General features: G+C 42.7%; 6 non-coding genes across 6 annotated transcripts; 4 read left to right on the top strand and 2 right to left on the bottom strand.

Moving 5' to 3' along the window:
* The first annotated feature begins 2,034 nt into the window (after positions 1–2,034).
* On the top strand, positions 2,035–2,146 carry trnal-caa (transfer RNA leucine (anticodon CAA)). The gene is made up of 2 exons: positions 2,035–2,072; positions 2,101–2,146. It is a non-coding gene; the product is annotated as a tRNA-Leu (tRNA).
* A 1,913-nt stretch (positions 2,147–4,059) lies between these two features.
* Positions 4,060–4,170, top strand: trnal-caa (transfer RNA leucine (anticodon CAA)). Its single transcript has 2 exons — positions 4,060–4,097; positions 4,125–4,170. It is a non-coding gene; the product is annotated as a tRNA-Leu (tRNA).
* Positions 4,171–8,529: 4,359 nt separating this feature from the next.
* Positions 8,530–8,602, bottom strand: trnak-cuu (transfer RNA lysine (anticodon CUU)). The gene has a single exon. It is a non-coding gene; the product is annotated as a tRNA-Lys (tRNA).
* A 1,822-nt stretch (positions 8,603–10,424) lies between these two features.
* trnak-cuu (transfer RNA lysine (anticodon CUU)) lies at positions 10,425–10,497 on the bottom strand. The gene has a single exon. It is a non-coding gene; the product is annotated as a tRNA-Lys (tRNA).
* A 10,115-nt stretch (positions 10,498–20,612) lies between these two features.
* Positions 20,613–20,722, top strand: trnal-caa (transfer RNA leucine (anticodon CAA)). The gene is made up of 2 exons: positions 20,613–20,650; positions 20,677–20,722. It is a non-coding gene; the product is annotated as a tRNA-Leu (tRNA).
* Positions 20,723–21,334: 612 nt separating this feature from the next.
* Positions 21,335–21,407, top strand: trnak-cuu (transfer RNA lysine (anticodon CUU)). The gene has a single exon. It is a non-coding gene; the product is annotated as a tRNA-Lys (tRNA).
* The last annotated feature ends 365 nt before the right edge of the window (positions 21,408–21,772 follow it).

Genomic DNA, 21,772 nt, shown 5'->3' with positions numbered 1-21,772 from the left:
TTACTTCCAGGTGTCCATGAAACAAATAAAATAAATCAAGTGCATAGATTCTAGAATCGAGACTCTATAGTATATGGAGGACCATACATGACTTAAGTAAAAATAAATAAATAAATAAATGTATAAATAAATACAGAAATAAATAAATAAATAAATAAAAAAGGAAATAAATAAATTAATACAGAAATAAATAAATAAATATGTTAATACCAAAAGAAATGTCAAAATAAATGTCTTAACTATATTTGCACATTTATTTATTCCCTGATACATTTCCTTTTCATTTGCAGTGTCCTTATGCTAATGAGAAAGGCGGGCCTAACCGCAGTCTCGAGCAGGATTGGTCACAAGAGTGTAATGATCCAGCCCTACGTCTGCCTCTCAATGCTGACTGGTGTCCAGTAGCTGTTTGCAGCGTTGAGCCAGTTCACACTTAAAATGAACTATATCAAGTTCAGAGGGTTATTTAAGGTTATTTTTTATTGGGATGATTTAGGTGTCAGTAGTCCTGACTGTGAGCGTCACGTGTTGTACTGAGCACAAGGAGCGAGCCGAGAGGAGAAGGAAACAGAAACTCCAGCTCGGTACAAACCACCTGCAGCCTCTGCTCTGATCATGAAGCCGCTGATCTCTGAGCAGATGTGACCAGAGAAACTCTGTGTTTCCACTGTTCCACAGAGTCACTAACTGGCTGTTTCACGGTGAAGAGCTCAAGTCTCAGTCACTGCCCGTGTCTCTGAGCGAGTGTGTGGAGCAGCGCAGGGGCTGTGTGTGTGTAGCTCAGTTGACCAATCCTGCTCGAGACTGAGGTTGGGCCCGCCTTTCTCATTAGCATAAGGACACTGAAATCGAAAAATAAAAGTTGGAATAAATGTGGAAATAAATAAATAAATGTGGAAATAAATGCAGAATTAAATAAATCAATGTGTTAAACTTATTTCCACATTTATTTATTTATTTCCACTTTTATTCCAACTTTTATTTATTTCCACATTTATTTATTTCCACATTTCAGTGTCCTTATGCTAATGAGAAAGGCGGGCCTAACCTCAGGATTGGTCAACTGAGCTACACACACACACAGCCCGCTCCGTCACACACTCGCTCAGAGACACGGGCAGTGACTGAGACTTGAGCTTTTCACCGTGAAACAGCCGCTCAGTGACTTTGTAGAACAGTGGAAACACAGAGTTTCTCTGGTCACATCTGATCAGAGATCAGCGGCTTCATGATCAGAGCAGAAGCCGCAGGTGGTTTGTAACGAGCTGGAGTTTCTGTTTCCTCCTTCTCCTCTCGGCTCGCTCCTTGTGCTCAGTACAACACGAGACGTGACGCTCACAGTCAGGACTACTGACAGCTAAATCATCCCAATAAAAAATAACCTTAACTAACCCTCTGAACTTGAACTAGTTCATTTTAAGTGTGAACTGGCTCAACGCTGCAAACAGCTACTGGACACCAGTCAGCATTGAGAGGCAGACGTAGGGCTGGATCATTACACTCTTGTGACCAATCCTGCATGAGACTGCGGTTAGGCCCGCCTTTCTCATTAGCATAAGGACACTGCAAATGAAAAGGAAATGTATCAGGGAATAAATAAATGTGCAAATATAGTAAAGACATTTATTTTGACATTTCTTTTGGTATTAACATATTTATTTATTTATTTCTGTATTTATTTATTTCCTTTTTTATTTATTCATTTATTTATTTATTTCTGTATTTATTTATACATTTATTTATTTATTTATTTTTACTTATGTCATGTATGGTCCTCCATATGTATGGTCCTTCATAGGAGACAGGACTGAGTAACACCCTGAAAACACGTGATCCAAACGACCAACTCAGTCTAACTCTGTGATTACCAGACTATGTCAGTAACTACAAGACGTCAATCAATATCTTTTTGCGAGGGCGACATTTTCATGAGTGTATCATCTTCCAATGCGTATGTATTTAAAGTGTCCAGGAGAAAATACAGTTATTACAAAATAAAGGAATATATTGGCTCCTCTTACAAGTCGCCTCTATGTCAGGATGGCCGAGCGGTCTAAGGCGCCAGACTCAAGGATTGACTCCTTCCTAGTCAAAAGGGATTTCTGGTCTCCGAATGGAGGCGTGGGTTCAAATCCCACTTCTGACAGATGTTTTAAACTCAGACTGTCTCTTTTTCTTCAACTCAAGTTTACTTTAGACTCTAAACTGAATAAAATCATGTGAAAAACAACAGTTGTGAACTAAACACTGAACGTGGGTTCGAATCCCACTCCTGACACATGGTTTATTCTCCGCTGTTTCAGGGCAGTTGAAGAACACACCTTTCTTTCCTCCTGTGTCTGTGTAAAATAACTTTCTCCTCCCTCCTTCCCTCCCTCTCTCCTCCCTCTGCACCGGTGGGCCGGCGGACACTTTTCCACATCACACTGCAGGACAGTCCCCCAGACAGTAACACAACTTCTCTTCTCCTTTGTCTCACTCCTCTCCTGACTCTCTCTCTTCTTCTCCAAACTTCTCGCTCTCGTTTATTTTTGTACGCGTAAAACTCCTGAAGAGCTGTGGACTGCGCACATCCCCCCCCCTCCTTCCTCCTCTTCTTGTTCCTCCTCCGTGCGTATCAGCTGGACAGTTTGGAAACTTGTGATGTGGAGAAATCTCACTTTTCTCCCTGACACCTGTTGCTGAGTGAGGACGCAGGGGCGCACAGAGCCGTGCACACCGAGGAGGAGCGGAGCGTGTGCACCGACACTCATCGTGTGGCGTCACTTCTTCGTGTGTGCGCGACAGTTTTGGGGACTCTCGTGGACGCGGACAGATCGACGCACCACCGGATGCTGCGTTCACACATCTGCTCATTTCCCTAAAGTGGACTTTTTCTGAATCTTTGGTGCGAGTTGCGCAGTAAAAGTCGTGTTTTGAAGAAAGTGGACACTTGGAAGAAGTTGTGTGTGCTCTGTGCTCCAGGCTGCTGCTGCTGCTGCTGCTGTGGGGTCTGTCTGAAGGGTTCTCCCCCCTCCTTTCAATGAAAACACCGACCTGTGTGCAGTTTCCCAGCCGGGCAGGGAGTCACACTTTTCGGACTTGAGAGCTGTGGATGGTGGGAGGAGGACTTGTCCTTGGAGAGCTGAGGAGCAACTGGATTTACGCACAGCAGACCAGGTAAGAAAACATATTTTATAATGGTTTATTGACCTAAAAGTTCTCAGAGAAGGTCATTACATGTTACACACACGCTCTGCACCCACACTTTCCACATGTCTATACAATGTTGCAAAAATGTTACATAGTATATGACTTACTATGTTTTTATGTGTATTAGTATTCTATTTCAGTGAAATCTTGTGTGTGTGAAGTGTTTACTGTGTGGTGAGAGTTTTGATGAAACTTTCTGAACTTGGTTTTGGACTTTGTTCCATTTGAGCTCGTTGTCCTTCTTTTTTTTTTGGTCTCCACAATGTCTCTGCTGTCAGAATGGACTCGTTTCATGACTTTTGGCTTTGAATTAGGGAGTGTGTGTGTGCGTGTGTGCGTGTGCGTGTGTGTGTGTGTGTGTGTCCCTCTCGCCCTGCGGTGGAGACCAGGACTATTTTGGTCGAAATGTTGCACAAATGTTTCTCTCTGTACAGAGGAGCTGCCTCCGGCTTCATCTGGACCTGAGGCGCTGTAGTTAAAACTTTGTGGCATCAAGTTGATATAAACACAAACACACACATTGTCCTGCACAGGGACAGTGGACGGACAGCTCCGTCATGTTCTGAGTAGAAAGCTGCTCCGGGTGTGTTGGTGTTGTCCCGTGTGAGCCTTCTGTGCATGTGACTAGATTGTCCTGCATGGAAAATGCATGGAAGTCCTAAACGATTCTTCAGCTTGGACATGTTGCAGCTTGTGTTGAAAATGTTCACACACATGATAATAAATTAAAGATCACATCCGCCGAGGCCCAACACAATTCACGTACGTATAGATATCAGTTCTCTAAATGTGCCTGATTTGTTTCAAATGGAGGCATTGGTTCAAATCCCACTTATCTATCAACTTGTTAAAGACTGTGACTCCACTGTCAGGATGGCCGAGCGGTCTAAGGCGCCAGACTCAAGGACTGACTCCTTCCTGGTCAAAGGGATTTCTGGTCTCCGAATGGAGGCGTGGGTTCAAATCCCACTTCTGACATATCTTTTGCTCCCACTGTTGTCTGGTTCTGAGAAACACAACTTTCTTTCCTCCTGTGTCTTTGTGAAATAACGATGTCCCCCCCCCCCCCCCCCCCCCCCCCCCCCATCCTTAAAACTGTTTCTTTTGACAAAACTAGACAGTTGATATAAACTGTCACTCGACATTTTTAAGATTGACATGTCTTTCTCAAGGGAGCCACAAACACTCATTAAGCCAATTAGATAAATTTAGAGATAGATAGATACTGTATTGATCTCCATGGGGAAATTAAATTGTCACAGCAGCAGCCTCGTATATCAAATACAATAAAATACAAGGTAGAAATACACTGAGCAGGAAAATATAATGATACTACAGATATGAGGTGTGTGTGTCTGTGTGTGTGTTATAGGAGAAAACACAGGACATTTTTAAAAGAACATTTCCTTCATTAGTTTCTTTACGAAGATATTTTAATCAACTGAAGACTTCATCTTCCTGCTCTTTGGATCCTCGTATCTTCTTTTGTTCAGAGCAGACCAAAGTGAGTTTCTCCGTCTGTCAGCTCATGTGGAAGCAGATCAGATTTATCTTGATGATGTGATGTGATGCGATGGCGGCAGCGGTCGTCTCCGGTCGGTGACGTCTCCGGTATAGAGTCTACAATCCACATGAGCCGTGGAGCTGACTGTGTGTGTGTGTGTGTGTGAATGTGTGTGTGAGGGTAGATAGTAATGTTAGATGTGTAGATAGAGGTGGTGAAAAGTGTTGCTGTCAACAGGTTAGCCATTAGAGAGAGATAATCTCTCTTCCTCCTCCCCCCCTGTCGACCAGCTCTACTTCTGTTCTTTCTCTCCTCCCCTCTCCTCCCTCCCTCTCGCTCTTTCATTCATGACATGATTTTTCTCTACTTGTCTTTAAAGCTTCTCTTTTCTCTCACTCCGTCTTCTTTCTCTTACAGCTGCATTGTTTTTGGATCGATGCTGTGTGTGTCTCTCATTTAAGCCTTGATTCGTAGAAACGTTATCATTTGAGTTGAGATATTTAACAGTTTTGGGGTCTTAATGCAGAGTCTATTCGGAAAAACTCATGAAGGTCTTCAACAAAAGTCTGTCTTCAAAGTCACAAATACACAAATGTATCAGAAACCAACATGTTCTAAGCTTCAACATTCACTTTGCATGATACATATAAAAAAATCTCTTACAAAGAGTCCCAAGATATTTGCGCAACGTTCATGCATTAAAACGTTGTGTCTTGAAAAGGTGCAAATAGAGTCTAGAAGAAATTGTTGAGCTCCCCCGGGTGTCATGTATCACTGTCAATCGGAGCCGGAACCAATGAAAACCTGTTTCTACTGCAGAGTCATTGGATCTATTCCCATCGCAGGAAAAGCCAGATGTTAGCAAGTTTTTTCTAATATTTATTTATGTCTATGGCCATCAAATCTACATCCTGAACATTCTCTCATTGTAAAATGTTACCTTTGTCTGTCTGTGTGTGTGAATCTGTTTCTGTGTCTGTGTGTGTCTCTGTGTGTATGTGTGTGTGTGTGTGTGTGTGTGTCTGTGTCTGTGTCTGTCTATGTGTGTGCCCTCAAACTGCTGAGAAAAACCTTTCTTTAACCAAACACACGAAGTGTTGCTTGAGTGTCCTCTCCATCGGAACAGAGCAATTAGGGAAGAAGACTAAGTGAGCAGGTGTGTGTGTGTGTGTGTGTGTGTGTGTGTGTGTGTTCATATAGATATTGGAGTAGATGGGTCGTCTGCAAGCATCAATGAATCCTCAAGGTCATTCACAAGTGTATTGTTAAGTCTGTATAAGTGAGTCTGTGAGTGTGTGTGTGTATGTGTGTGTTTGTGTGTGTGTGTCCATGTCCCATATGTTATACAATGAATTTGGATAAGGGAAAGATTTTTGATTTAAGTTGGTTTGTTTTCTGTAAGTTGTGGTCACCAGTTTGAAAACAAGAAAACTGGGAAACGTGGGAAATGTTTGTAAAAGTGTGTGAAGTATCTGAGAAGGAGATGGTTTGAAACTCGATGTGTTACATGTGTGTGTATTTTAGCCCAGTGGGAACACTAATGACTAACTTGGATTCACACACACACACACACACACAAACACAGTGGTCCATGTGAAGTGGACGGCTTCTCCAGTGGAGGGGCCAGTATTTTAAACTCTCATCTCTGATTGGTCGACTTGATTCCTGGGAATTCCTCCCAGAGCAGTGCATGACAGGGGTACCCTCCACTTGTGTATGTGTGCGTGTGTGTGGGTGTGTGTGTGTTTGTGTGTGTGAAGGGGCGAGAAAGAGAAGAGTGAAAGAGAGAAAACCTTTTCATTCTCTTCTTTGATTTATCGACTTCATTTTTCTGAATTTAACTTTTGGGGCTTAAACACCTGTGTGCGTGTGTGTGTTTGTGTGTTTGTGGGAGTGTGTGTATGTATTTCAGTGTTTTAGTATTGACGATGCAGTGTGGTCATGCGGTAGTCATTATGGTCAAGTGATATGTGTGTGTGTGTGTACATTTCTGCATGTGTGCACTCAAAATGTGACCCGCTGGTAATTGTTATGGTGTCTGGATTTTCGTGTTTGTGTGTGTGTTAGTTTGTGTGTGTGTGTGTGTGTATGTTCAGACCTTTCTGGGCTGGTGGTTCAGGGCTATGCAGTGATGTCATCGGGCGGCAGGGTGGGGTGACATGGGGTTAGAGTTTGGCAGAGGTCCTGACTCCAGCAGTCTTCGAAATGTTTCTGACCAGTAACTCTGTGTGTGTGTTCGGTGGGTGAGTGTGTGTGTGTGTGCATATGGTCAGTGGTGGCGGTCAGTAGCTGTGTGCTAACAGTGCCCCACACTAATAGTAAAAGTGGTTTATTGGACACTTTATAGAGCCGGAGCTTGTTTTATAAATCCAGCGGGCTGGTACACGAGGACAGTCACTGACCAGGAGGCCACAAGACAAACAGCTTCAGAACCAGAGGAGCTGCTCTCACTGAACACTGATACACGAAATCCAGTGTTCCAAAGCAATAATAACAACATAGGATTCTAATTTGATTTTGTATATTTAAATTCTTTACACTTTCTCTGCAGCAGTTTCATTTGTGAAGGCAAACGTCAGAGTGAGAGTTTCTCCCCCTTGGAATAATCCGATGTGAGAACCCAGCAGTATGTGAGCTGGATGTGGGTTGTGTGATAGGTCGGCCAAATCTGGGCCAAATCATTTAGCTATCTGCTAAGGTTATTGGTTCGAATCCCAGTCTCTAAATGTATATCTCTGTATGTCTACCCCAATGTCGCCTAATGGGAGCTGTGATTAGCTCTGAACCCCGTGATCCCTGTAGAATAAGCAGTACAGATAATGGAAGGATGTTACAGTTGCTCTTTAAATTTGATAAAATATCTTTGTTAGAGTCTTAGAAGTTGTGACCAGTTCTGACGTTGGGTCCAGAAACCACACACAGTATTTAGTCCCATGTTTGAAACCATGAAACATTACTGTGTTTTTCCAAACCAGCACAAAGGCAGCAGCCTGAATGTAGCCATGACGTTGTAGCATATTATAGGGAGCATGTATTCAGTCTTTACGTGTTATGGAATATTAATGGAACAGGGTAAACAGAAATGTAGTTATGGCCGTCATCTCCTCTCCTCTCCTTTCCTCCTCCCTCCTCCTCTCTCTTTCACCTCTCCCGTACCCTCCTCTTTCCTCTCCTCCCTTCCTCCCTCTGCTTGTCTCAGCAGCCGCGATCCTGCACTGATAAAACTATCAACAGCACACCTGCACTGGGCTGGAAGTTTGACACACACACAAATCACACACACACACATCACACACACACACACATAGTCAGTGTAGGCTGCAGATCCAAACAGATGGGGACAAGAATCTTATTTACGTTCACTACAATAAGCCCATTCTCTGTTTTCGTCTCCCTCCCTCTCTCTGACTTTCTCTCTTTCTATCACTCTTAATCGCTCTTTCTGTCTCTCTCTTTACTTTGTCCATCTCTTTCAGCTCAATACACTGTACTTTGCATTATTTCCTCCAATATAACCTGGATATATTTAAGGGTTAGGGGGTTAGGGTCCCAATCAGGACAAACTAAGCATCTTTTGAGAGTTTATGACAACTAAAGGCTACCACAGGGTCTCTTGATGTTTGGAAGGGGAGGGTGAGGTGAGGGTTATTCAGCTGCAATATGAAACTTCACCACTAGATGTCACTAAATTCTGCACACTGAACCTTTAACTCTAAATTTTTACATGTATGTATTGAGCTCAGATGAGGTGAGAGTTTAAACTGCAAACCGATTTTTTCTGTAGTTAGTGGTCTTGATCAGTTTAACCCACATGTTCCTGTATAAAACATTGACGCCCAACGTGGGGCTCGAACCCACGACCCTGAGATTAAGAGTCTCATGCTCTACCGACTGAGCTAGCCGGGCTACAAGGATATACAAAATAGAACGAAATTTTTTCGTATAGTTAAAAATATGTTATTACCATTCTGCTCAATTATTATATTGTCGGTGTCGATATCGTGACGATGCATACAAATAATTCAGGGAATGGGAAACACTGAAAAGTTAAAAAATCCTTTTGTCCCTTATGAAAGTGCAGCAGATCAGAGGACGTCAGCTGAGTCAATGTGGCATATTTGCTTTATTTGATTTTAAATGACATTGTATTAATTCTATTCTTGTCTTTCCTTCTTCTATCAAGCTCATTGTTCTAAAAGGTGTTCTTGAGTTAATGTAATGTCTTTATTATTAAGATACATAAAATCACGAAGACAGGTATCCACCCTCACACTTTGTCTGAGCACCTGGGTCCCAAACACATGTTATTACACATTTATAACTGTGCACTGCTACTAGGAGTACTATTATGTGTTCTCATCATCTTTATATCTTCTGTAATACCACATCTATTACACAGAAAATATATATTCGCCCAACGTTAACGCGTTATGATTAAATTACAGGATTAATTCGTTTTTTTTTTTTTAACGCATGCGCAGAAGGACCTTCCAATTCCGCCGCCTCTGCACTAGTCGCCGCTCTAATGCAGTCAGACGGCAGCTGCCATTCAAACAAACAAACAACATGGATAATTCTGATGAACCTGAGGACCTACTGGACGGGAAGATCGTGTTCCAAAAAAACAAAGATCGAACATTCAGTAAAACCAAGGTGATATGCACACTCTGCCAGAAGACGTTATCGTTTCACCGTAGCAATACCCGCCTAACCACCGCAACGCGAAGCGAAGCATGTGTTGGTCGGCGAGGAGCGTTCAAGTGGAATGCGCCAAACCAGACTCACTCGCCGGACACATTGTGCAAAAGAAGCGGTCAGCTTTACTGTCAGAGAATTTGAACAAGTTAGTTTGCCTCACCAACTGGCTAAAGACCGAGTAGCTAAGAGGGCCTTTAGAGGCATTAGATTGTATCATGGTGTGGTTAATGGTTGTGTGACAAAAAATATAAAAAATGTCAACCATCCTATGGCTAAGAAGCTCAAATAATTTCTGTTTAATTTTAAAAAAAAAGTTTTATTCAACCACACAATGGCTAAGGAGCCCGAATTCTGTTTAGGATGAAGATTATATTAATGTTCCATATGGAAAAGCAATGATAACTGCTGAAGAACTGCTGAGTTGCAGCACAAAAGAAAAGTTAAATGTCATAAATCTTGTTTTCACAAAAATATTCCGAAAAAATCGGTAATGTGATTAATCATGATTAATCCATAGAAACCTGTGATTAATTTGATTAAAAATTGTAATCATTTCACAGCCCTATTCAAAATATGATATTACCATTCTGCTCAATTATTATATTGTCGGTTTCGATATCGTGCCAATGCTTACAAACAATTCAGAGAATGGGAAACACTGAAAAGTTAAAAATTCCTTTGGACCTTTATGAAAGTGCAGCAGGTCAGAGGACGTCAGCTGAGTCAATGTGGCCTATTTGCTTTATTTTATTTTAAATGACATTGTATTCATTCTATTGTTGATTTTACTACTTCTCTCAAGCTCATTGTTCTAAAAGGTATGTAGGAGTTAATATGTTGTTTTTATTATTAAGATACATAAAATCACTAAGACAGGTATCCACCCTCAAACATGGTCTGAGCAACTGGGTCCCAAACGCATGTTATTACACATTTATAACAGTGCACTGCTACTAGGACTACTATTATGTGTTCACATCATCTTTATATCGTCTGTAATACCACATCTATTACACAGAAAATATATATTCGCCCAACGTGGGGCTCGAACCCACGACCCTGAGATTAAGAGTCTCATGCTCTACCGACTGAGCTAGCCGGGCTATGTTTCTGCTGATATGTCATCATATCAGGTCTCTGAACTGTACCCCTGCAGGCCGTGGTCTGTTGAGGTGTTATTGATGCAAAGACTCTTTAGAATTTGTCCTCAGGTGAAGCCTGTTCATGTAAGTTTGTAGTTTTGAGTCGTGATCTCAGAAACAACACAGTGCTGGAACAAGTCTGTGGACTCTTGTTGATGGTTGATTGGTGTGTGAGGGCCCTTCAGAAGTCAACCTAAGCTATTAACACTTGTGCAGTTCAAAGACTCCACCAATTGATTTCCTTACTTCTTAAAACACTCGCTAACCTGGACGACCCAGACAGTGTCGTGCTGGCCCGGCTGATGCATTGCTCACTTTTGTTGCATCTCTATGCTTGAAGAATGTCTTGCGTTAGAAGACATCCTCAATGTGTCTCCTGTGACCACTTGTGATAAATATACCCTCTACGCTCTTTATGCATATAATTGTGTATACCGTTTGACCACCTCCAGATGTGGTACGAGACATCAAACCTCCGTAAGCATTAATGACATGTATCTGTGCGTTTACACCTGCACTTAGCACTGAACACTTGTGATTGGATCACTGTGGACGGATGTTGATGCCAAGTCTGAACATGGTCTGTGGCATTCTACATAGAAACTGACTTCTTTTGTATCGGTAGTTTGATAACACACATGTTGTGTAGTAGCAACTGTAGTTAAGTTTGAACTGTATCCTGTAAATCATCAGGGTGTTAGTGTTGATCGACCGAGGCTGAGAGGACTCGGGTGGGGCACTGTCTGAGTCCTGCACCCTCCTGCTGTGGTCACTCACTGGAAATCATTTCACTCTGTCACTGTCAGAGACGATACGCACCAATGAGTGAGGCAGCTCAAATCAGCAGGGTGGTCCTCTACACGCGCACACACACACACACACCTGCTTTTGCTTCTGTTATGAACATGCTAACCCTGCAGATGGTTTGAGTGAGTGTGTGTGTGTGTGTGTGTGTGTGTGTGTGTGTGTGTGTGTGTGTGTGTGTGTGTGTGTGTGTGTGTGTGTGTGTGTGTGTGTGTGTGGAGAGGGGGGGCCGAACGCATGAATCCAGATGCAGAGAAAAGAAACAGTGAAGGAAATACAAAAAAAACATGAGTGACAGGGAACATTTAGTCAGTCAGATGAGAGGAAACGCTGCCTCTTACTGGCCATTGTCTGCTACTACAACAGATCAAAGGTAAAACAGATGAAGGGAAGAACGAGCAGAAGGAAACTCATCATGAAAACTGAGTTCAATATAACTTTATATGTACGAGCAGCGCTGCCGTCTGATTGGACAGAGAGTTTTAGAAATCAAGTCGTGTGAAAAAATGTCAATGTTCATTTAAGTTTGTTGTTTCTCTTATTTCCTCAACCATTTTTACCTTCTAATTTTTCCTCTGCCTTGTGTGTCTGTGTGTGTGTGTATTTGTGTGTGTTGGACGAGGTGCTGGTGGTTATAACATAATGAGATTCCCAGTGCCCATGCAGGTGCTCTTTCTAGATAATTACTGAGTGGGTTTTTTCTGTAGCCAATATCCAACCTGAAGCAAAACCAGCTCCTCTGTCAATGCACACGCACACACACACACACACACACACACACACACACACACACACACACACGAGAGAAAGCTACAGAAGAGAGGATTAAATCAAATTTATTCCCACTATCTTCTCTCCTCTCTCGCTCTTGCACTAGAATTTTTATTTTCCATCCTTCTATCACCAACCCTGTCTGTGTGTCTTTCTTCTCCTTTAGTTCTCTTTCTTTCCCCATTCTCTCTCTCACCTTCTCTCTATCCCACATCTCCACTGCAGTATTTATTTGTAGATGAAGGATCGACAAAGCATTAGTCTGTTGTCTGGTAAAAAAACAAAATCACAGAGGTAGCAGACAACATTGATTTACGCACAAACACCCACACACACATTTTACTTTTTTAAAGCCAATCCATCACTGATTGGCTGAAATGATTGATGAGGAAGTGCACTGAGTGTAGCTGCCGTCGCCTGCAGCCTGGACCGAGGGGAGCGGAGCACTGCATTGCGTTAGGAGAGGACACGGATTCTTCGCCAGATAACAAGGAGACTATTTCAATCTGTGTCTGTCCACTTCATTTGTGGTTTGATGACGCTGAGATACTTTTCATAGTTTGGGATCCAGTGCAGTTAAGTTGTGGACCAATGCACAATCCTAACATGAAGAAACCGTCTTTCTAATTTCACAAATAGACAATAAGCAAGTATCATAACATAAAAGAGTTAATCAGGGCTTGTATTTTTTAATTTGGATTGAATATTTAACTACTGTTGGAAAAAGACCGGTGCCACTGTTCCCTAGCTACACTGTTGACAAACCCAACATCCGTCCATTCGTCCACAGTCTTCAGTTAATCTGGGCTCAGGTCACAGTGGTTCCCGCCCAAGTAGCGTTTCCCAGACGTCCCTCTCCCACGCTGTCCACCTCTTCCTGGTGGATTCTGAGGCGTTCCCAGGGCAGATGGGATATGTAGTCCCTCAGCAGGTTCTGGGTCTACCCCTGGGTCTGGGTGTACCCGGTAAACCTCCAACTGAACTGAGAAAAATGATGAGAACTGCATTTATCAAAGCAAAGCAAATGTATATAGTTACAGTCAAATATTGGCATTGGGATGGATATTAATATTCAATTCTAAATCAACATGGAAAAAACGTGCAGCCTAATTGCCATGGTAACCCTCATGAAGTTACTGCCTGTTCAGTGGAGTCAATTTTTCAGGCTGCAGAATTTCCCAAAACACGTTTTACCACACTGAACTAACTGACTTTAATGACACAATGTTCATATTGTATTGCAAGGAAAGAAAGAGCCCAGCTGTGTTTTCTCTGTGTGTGTATAATGAAAGTATTGTTTGCACTGGACAGAATCCCGTGTTTGCAGATCTAATATTGACATTTTCCTCTGGACAGCAGGTTGCTGCTGTTGTTACTGGATATTCTACTTCTCTGTCTTTAACAAATACATTTTTTTCCACCCTGGCAACAAAGAGCATTTGGAAACCGTCTACTCAGCATAATTTTTTTTCTTGAAGCTGCTAAATCCCTTTGTTTGGATTAATGAGGGACGAAAAATCTTAATCTGAGTTAGGGATTTAAAATCTGACTAGTGAATCAACTATACTCTCCCATCCCCCTGAAAACACTCTCTCAAAGCGTTTACTCTCTGTTAATGTTTGGATGCAGAGGAGTTGAAAACACCTCTGCTGTCGTATCTTTTTAATCTCATCCTGCATCTTATCCTGCATATTTTAACACATGCAGCAGTAGCAGCAGATATTTCACATCTGCCACTGCTGCGCTGCTGCGTCGTCTGTCAGACGTGCACGCCGCCTGAAACCAGATCAGAATTGCGTTATTACGCTCAATAAATGTGCAGGGATCTGACTCCCCAGCACGTTGTGTTTGCATGCAGCACCTGGAGACATCACACTGATGCTCACACGGAAAATATGAAGCAGCCTCATAAACAGTCATTACAGATTTCATAAGTGCAACCGAGGGATTCTTGTTTTGATGAGGGGGTTACATTTAAAGACAGTATTGAGATTTGTGTTTAATTAAATTTAAGAAAAAATGTAGTTATTTGTAATTCCTGTATTATCTTGATAAAACTTCGAATTTTATTGGAGCATGAGTTAGAATTAATTTCCAACTATTTGTGAGGTCAACAATAAACCTCGAAGCTCAAAATTTACATATTCCATTCAAAAAATCATAAAGTTTGGGATTAAGATGTTGAATTTAGTGTATATTTTAAGTAATTTAAAGTCATTATTAATAATTTGGATTCATCTCCTCACTTTATTTCTGGGTTAATTAGTTTTTTTGTCCTAACAAACCATGTAACCTTTGCGCATAAGTTAACAAGACGCTGCTGTCATCAGACATTATTTAACCTCATAACTTCATATCTTTGCGTGTAAGATTATCGTGTGCATAGAAAACACAAACATTAAAATTCATTCATATTTTCCAAGCTTTCTTATGTTAGTTTCCAAAAGTTGTATTTTCTATGCTTCAAAGGGACTGAAGTTTTTAACTGCAGTAACAGTGGACACAGATAGATGGCGCTACCTCACTGGAACTCTCCACTTGACAGACTGGACATGAGAGAGAGAGAGAGCGAGAGGACAGGGGTGAGAGGTTAGAGAGGGAGAGGGAGGTATGGAGCTGGAGTGAAACAGAGAGAAGGAGTGGTTGAGAAAAGAGAGTGAGGAGATAAATAAAGAGATGACAGCTACAGGCGACATTTTAAACACTGGTGTGAACTCCCCCCCCCCCCTCACTCCCTCTTTCTTTGTCCTGTGAAGACTCTTTTTTTGTTTTGGCGTCTTTCACCAAATTAATTTCAGAATGCACGGCCATCATTCCTCCCCCCACACCTCCTTCCTCTCCCTTTCCCTCCCCTTCTTCCCTCACTCCCTCCATCTGACCACTGCCCCTCTCCTCCCTCCCCTCTCCCATCATGCCTGGTTGGTTCCAGGCCATTTGATTCCTCTCCAGCAGGCCTGTACCATTAGTGACCAGCAGGGGAATTGTTGTTCTCTGCGTGCAGCTGGGTACAGGTGTGCTGATGCTGTCACACACACACACACACACACACACACACACACACACACACACACACACACACACACACACACACACACACACAAGCACACACCCCCCACACACACTGATGATGTTATCTGTTATGCTCTCCCCAGGAATAATTTTTTAGGATAATTCTGGTTGTGTATTTTTACTTTTTGCCTCAGGTCGGCCAGAGCATCATGTATCAAAATTATATTGAGGTAAAAAAAAATCACGTCATTGATAATTAAAACCAGTCCAGCAGAACCGTGAGCAGTCAGATCATCAGGCAGGTTTTAAACCTCTACTGAAGTTTTGCAGAATGAATTTTACCATGTGAACTTTCTGTTATTGTGCATGCTTGGTTTCCCTGCTGCAGTGAGGGATCTGCAGCTAGATAACGATAATACTTAAGGTTTATATGATAACATTGCCAGCTTTAAAGCTTTCTGATTGTCTGAGTATGTGTTGCTCTAAAGGACCATTTCGCCCCAATTCTGTTATACCTGTCAGTCCATGTATATTTGGCCATTTTAAAACATCCAGTGCATGATCTCTGTCTGTGGCGCAGGCTGATGGTCACTCCTCACTTTGATTAAGAAAGTAGATGATTGATTAATCAGCCCTTATCTTAACCATGAGAAATAGTGAAAGCTCATATAAAGCAGATATAAGAGATGTGTTGCTATAAATTCTATTGTATTTATACATACTGTAGTTTCCTGAGCTAGAATAACAACCTTCACTCACTCTCACATACACACACACACACACACACACACACACACACACTCACAGATACACACACTCACAGACACACACACACTAGTGCTGTTGTAGCCACAGTAACGCTCCAGCCAGCAAAGTGTGACTCAACAGAAATCTATTCTTCTCCATTGTTTCTTCTGTCTCTATCCTCCTTTCCTCATCACTGGATACAGACAAACACACACACACACACACACACACACACACACAGACAGACCCCTCCAGCTCTCCTTCAGCCTTGCCCACCCTCTGTGGGCGCCGTGCCTGGAGAGAGGCAGCATGGACTGGGCAAGAAGCCTCAGACTGAGCCCTGCAGTCTCACCAGCACCATGAAAGCCCAAAGAGAGAGAGAAATATTAAAAGAGGGACGGAGAGAAAAGCAGGAGATGGGGTGTGGGTGGAAAAGAGGGGGGGAAGGGGAACGGCTAAAAAGACAGCGAAGGGAGGGAAGATGAGAGGAGGTGAGGGATTGAGTGGAGAGAGGATGAAGAGATAAGAGGATGCGAGAGCAAGGGAGACATGAAACCAAGGAGAGGATGAGAGAGGTAGGAGACAAAAGACGATTAGAGAGATAGATCAATAGATGGGGAGATACGGAGGGAAGAGGAAGACGAAGAAAGACACAGAGGGGGAGAGAAGGAGAAAGTGTGAGGCCAGGAGAGAAAAAGAGAGAGCAGAGCAGACAGCCAGCTCTCCCAGGAGAGAGAGAGGTCAGAGCAACGGACACATCTCTGGAGAGACCGTGTGTGTGTGTGTGTGTGTGTGTGTGTGTGTGTCAGTGTGAGAGAAGGGAGGGAGGAGGAGGAGAGAGGAATGCAGAGGAGGAAGAGGAGGAGAGCAGTGGAGCGCAGAGAGAAAGAGGAGGTCTTGTATACGATACACAGTGAAATGTGACCTTGGCAATCTATATCCGTGCCTGTTATTGTTTTCTTCTGTTCTTCATTTGAATGCTGCCTATATTCCATGTTTTTCTCCGAGACAACAAACCCCATCAAAGAAGAACCAAACCAACAGAGGGACAGTTCGTCTCTCAACACTTTCTGACTTCTCTGTCTGTGGCACAAACCAACCAGCTCATAAATCTTAAAACACGTCCACAGACATACAGTTTGACTGGAAAGAAGAACAACCTCAATTCTTGAAACCGCTGACCACTGAAAGTTTTAGCAAATGTAATTCAAACAGGACTCAGATCAGCTGCAACATCGGTCTATTTACTGGACTCCATTAATATTCATCTTCACTTATTTGCTCTTGTTGGTGAATTTAGTTACTAGGAGGAGGAACTGGATCACTTTTTTAGATTTTACAAAACATAAACAATAATAGAAATATGTGAAGGCTGAATAAACAGTAGGTCAGTGTTACATTCTCCTTCATTCATCTGTGACTACACAAACATTAAGTTTGTATGATTTTAACAATGAGATAAATATCGAATTTGACCAGTTTGTAAAAGACACAAAGAACAACAATCAAGAGACGTTTCATCCAGAAAGTATCTGTTTCACTGTCTGTACAATGCTGAGGGCACTGTGGGTTATACTAGGACGTGTCATTGTGTGAGTGTGTGTGTGTGTGTGTGTGTGTGTGTGTGTGTGTGTATGTATGTGTTTGTGTGCAAGGGCAGTGCAGGTCATAGAGTGCCGTGTGTGTGTCAATAACGGTATCTGGAGGCCACAGGATTACGTGCCCTTGCATGCCACATGTGCTGTTGTCTACACACACACATACATGCGCGCGGCTACACGCACGCAGCCACACACGCACACACACACGCACACACACACACACACAGACGCGTAAACAAACACAAAGCCCCATGAAATCCTCAGTCTCCTAAGGGTCTTTATGGGGTTCTTGCGTTGGTCATGGAGAGTTAGAATAAGGAAGGGGTGTAAGAGGAGAGAGAGAGGAGAGGAGGAGAAGAGGAGATGTTTATCTCTGACAAAACGACGAGAGGAACGAGAGAAGAGCAGAGTCTTGAAAATAAGAGATGGAGGGGAAGAAGGAGACACTCTAGTCTCCTTCACATACATTTATATGCTGATCATTTAGTTTCTAATACAATCTGAAGGAATAGAATCAGTGGAGCTGTACGATTGAATTATTGAAATCATTCTAAGCTTTTCTCCAATAGTGTGACATCATTATCCTTCACACACGTCACTGAGAGGAGGTTGGAGCTGGATGATCCGATTCCAGACGTAACGTTTTGGGAATAAGCTACTGAAGCATTTGGTTAAAGTTAGTAAGTTAGTGATTTTATACCAAGACCTCACTGTCTCTGTGATCTTACCCAAGTGGTCTGAGATGCCTTGAATAATAATGTAGCTGCTGTACATAGAGGACCTTCTCCAGCATCATTGAGCTTGTCAGGACCAGAGGACCTCATGGGGACCAAAGCCTGGTCCTAATGAAGTGTGCTTGTTTGTGTGCGTGTGTGTGTGTGTGTGTGTGTGTGTGTGTGTGTGTGTGTGTGTGTGTGTGTCTGTGTGTGTGTCTGTGTGTGTGTTTGTGGTATGGGAACAGGTGGAGATGTCTCTGTTATCTTTTCTTAAATCTACGTTGATCTTCCCTCTCAATCGATTCTACTTGTCCTTAGGTTTTATTCAAGAATTTAAAAAAAATGTTTTTTACGATTCGGTGTGTGTGTGTGTTTGTGTTTGAGTGTGTTTGATGTCTCCGAGTCTTGATTCTTCTCCGTATTTGTGTGTCTGTGCTTGTGTTTGAGCTTGTATATGTGTGCTACCCCGTGTGTGTGTGTGTGTGTTTGTGTGTGTGTGTGTGTGTGTGTGCGTGCGTGTCTGTGTGCACGCACCACAAGCCCCAGCGAGATCCAGCGAGCATGACGGAGAATGACAGGTTGATTTATGGCGAGGCTATAAGTAGAATGACTACTGCTGGAGAGAGAGAGAGAGGGAGAAAGGGTGAGGGACAAAAACACGACAGAGAGGGGAGGAAAAAGAGAGATGCTGGGGCGAGAAAGAGGGAGAGATGAGGATGATGAGAGGGAAGGGGAGGCAGGGGAGGAGAGAGCGGAGTGACAGAGCTAAAGAGGCAGAAAGAGAGGGGAGAAGAAAAGAAGGAGGGAGGGTCAGAGAGGGACTGGTCGGGAAAGGTGGGAGAGGGATCAAGTTTCTTATTTGCATTGTGCTAAGAAAGGCAGAAAGAGGAAGAGGAAATATGACCAGTCAGGTAATGGTGTGAAAGTATAGATGGAGGAAAAAGAGAAAAAGAGGTAGAGTTTAGTCCTTGTTCCTGTTATGATGAACAGCACCGTGTCGGGCAGCATCCAAAGAAACATCATCTCCTCTATGAAAATAGGAAAATTTTAGAAAAAGGACAATCAGCTTATAATCATAATAAGTGAGATGAGGCTGAACTTCAGCAGCACAGAATGACTTCTGAAAAACAACAACTTGAGAACGTATACACACAGTGGGGTCCAAAAGTCAGCAGGGTCTATTGTGAACATATTATCACATGAAGAGACACATACCGTTGTCTCAGTTTAGACATAATTGCTTGACCAGACAATGAACCAATGATATAACCTCAGATTTGATTTGTCAATTTAGTGGAATGCTTTATTTTTGAAATGTCAAAGATAAGAGCGGCTGTGTCCAACATTTTTGTGTTTTCAGAGACGAGCTTTTAATTTAAAACAGCAGATTATTTTGCCAAAGGGCTAATTCAATCTGAACCGTGTGTCTGACATTCAGGTTGTTGTTGTCATGAGATTTGTCCGACTTAAAGGTAAATAACAGTCTGAAACACACACACACACACACACACACACACACACCCTCTCTCTCTCTCTCTCTCTCTCTCTTGACCTGTGCATCAAAGCTCTCGTAGTTGCCAGGTTGTCATGGGACCATTTGTTCTGGCAGGTTTTGTATGTGTGTGTGTGTGTTCCTGTTAGTTTCTAAAACACCAGTGCAACCCTGCATTTTCTATTTCCCCCCACTTATTTTCATTCCTTCGCTCTTTTCATCCCTCCGTCCTGTCTTTTCATTTCTGTTTTGCATAGGAAACGGTTCTCGTCCAGTTCTATGCCCTCAGGTAAAAAAGAAAGGGAACGTCAAAGAAATCATGAAAAGCAATAACGAGTGTTTTCAAGAGAGAGAGAGAGAGAGAGAGAGGCAGAGAGAGATGGTGGAGAACAGAGGAGGAGGAGGAGGAGGAGGAGGGAGTGTGAGAAATATGAGTGAGAGAGGTAGATGAAGACAGAGGGAGAGGGAGAGAGAGGGAGCACAGTCTTTGATCTCTCTCCTGGGGAGCTGGTCCTGGCATGTAGCCAGAAAACAGACACACACATACATACACACACACACACACACACACACACACACACACACACACACACACACACACACACACACACACACACACACACACACACACACACACACACACTGGGTCTAGCTGGCCTGCTCCAGGGCTTTGTTGATTATTTCTGCTGGGAGGATCAAAGACGTCAAACATCCCCCCCACCCCTCCATCGTCCATCCATCCCTCCTTCAGCTTGATGTCCGTCCATCTGTCCACTCATTCATTGTCGTCTGTCCATTCATTCTTCCATTAGGGAGATAGAAAGATGTATTTCCAATGCTGGCAATTAAAAAGTCTTTACAGTAATCACCTCTGAACATGAGTGATTTGAAGTGAGCATCCTACAGACTGACGCTGGCCTTGAGTGGCTTCAAGTTGTCAGGGTGGCCGAGCGGTCTAAGGCGCCAGACTCAAGGTTCACTCCTTCCTGAGCAAAGGGAATTCTGGTCTCTGAATAGAGGCGTGGGTTCAAATCCCACTCCTGACAGATGTTTTGTTGCAGGCCTCATTCATGAGCTGTAGAATGTAGTTGGGTTTACATGTGTATAATCCGTTAGGCTTGAGTGAACCTTATAGCTAACAGGACCAGGAATGCATCTCTTAAATAAAAGCTAAAACGTAAGCAACTATCTGCTAATTCCAGAAATCTCTGTCTGAGTAAAGTTTATCTCCATAACTGTTTATCTTATCAGCTTCACACTTGCCACATGTATTGTTAACGGCACAAAAGAAGAGCAGTGTTGAATCTTGTGGGATTTGGACATGTGATAGGTCCTATATTAATAACATTTGAATAAAGAGGCCACCAGTTCTCTATAGCAGCAGCGGCTGAGACTCATGTGGTTTACTGAGAAACTTGATGTCAGTCCGACCTCTGTTTCTCAGCCTGAGAAACACAAAGAAACATGTATTTTATAGTGTAGTTAAAATCCAAAACAAGATGTTCTCTCATTCAATGACTGTTGAGGTAATGTTATGGGCTCTAATCATTTCTTCCTCCACTCACCGTTGAGATGATCCTTATCTCATGTCCTTGTTTTGTCGGTGCTCTCCGTGGTGCTGACCACGTTTTCTCACTCCTACTAATAGCACACAATGTGCCCGGCTAGCTCAGTCGGTAGAGCATGAGACTCTTAATCTCAGGGTCGTGGGTTCGAGCCCCACGTTGGGCGTAGCTATTTTTAATAATGGGTTTGCAAATGATTTACAGATGACGACATCGCTGGGAGTTTTACCGCATCTGAAATCTGCTCTGACAGGAAGTAGTACTGTAGTATGTGAATTCCAAAGGTCTAACGCCCACTGATCAAACACAAACAGGTTTTGCAGTCTCTTCACATGCAGTTTTATGTTGGAGAGAAGAATTCTTTTTGACATGGACTCAACTTTGACATTCACATCAAGGCAAAGAAAGCAAAGGGGGGGAAAACCCCCAAAAGCACAACATGAGTTTTAAAAGAAAGGTCACATTATATTTTGCATCATTCATCATTCACTTATATATCATGTTTTCTTCATCTGTCTGTTTTTTTTTCTT

The sequence above is a fragment of the Pleuronectes platessa genome, chromosome 22 (genome assembly GCF_947347685.1).
Source record: "Pleuronectes platessa chromosome 22, fPlePla1.1, whole genome shotgun sequence".
NCBI lineage: Eukaryota > Metazoa > Chordata > Actinopteri > Pleuronectiformes > Pleuronectidae > Pleuronectes > Pleuronectes platessa.
This window is presented reverse-complemented; position numbering and strand designations above follow the sequence as displayed.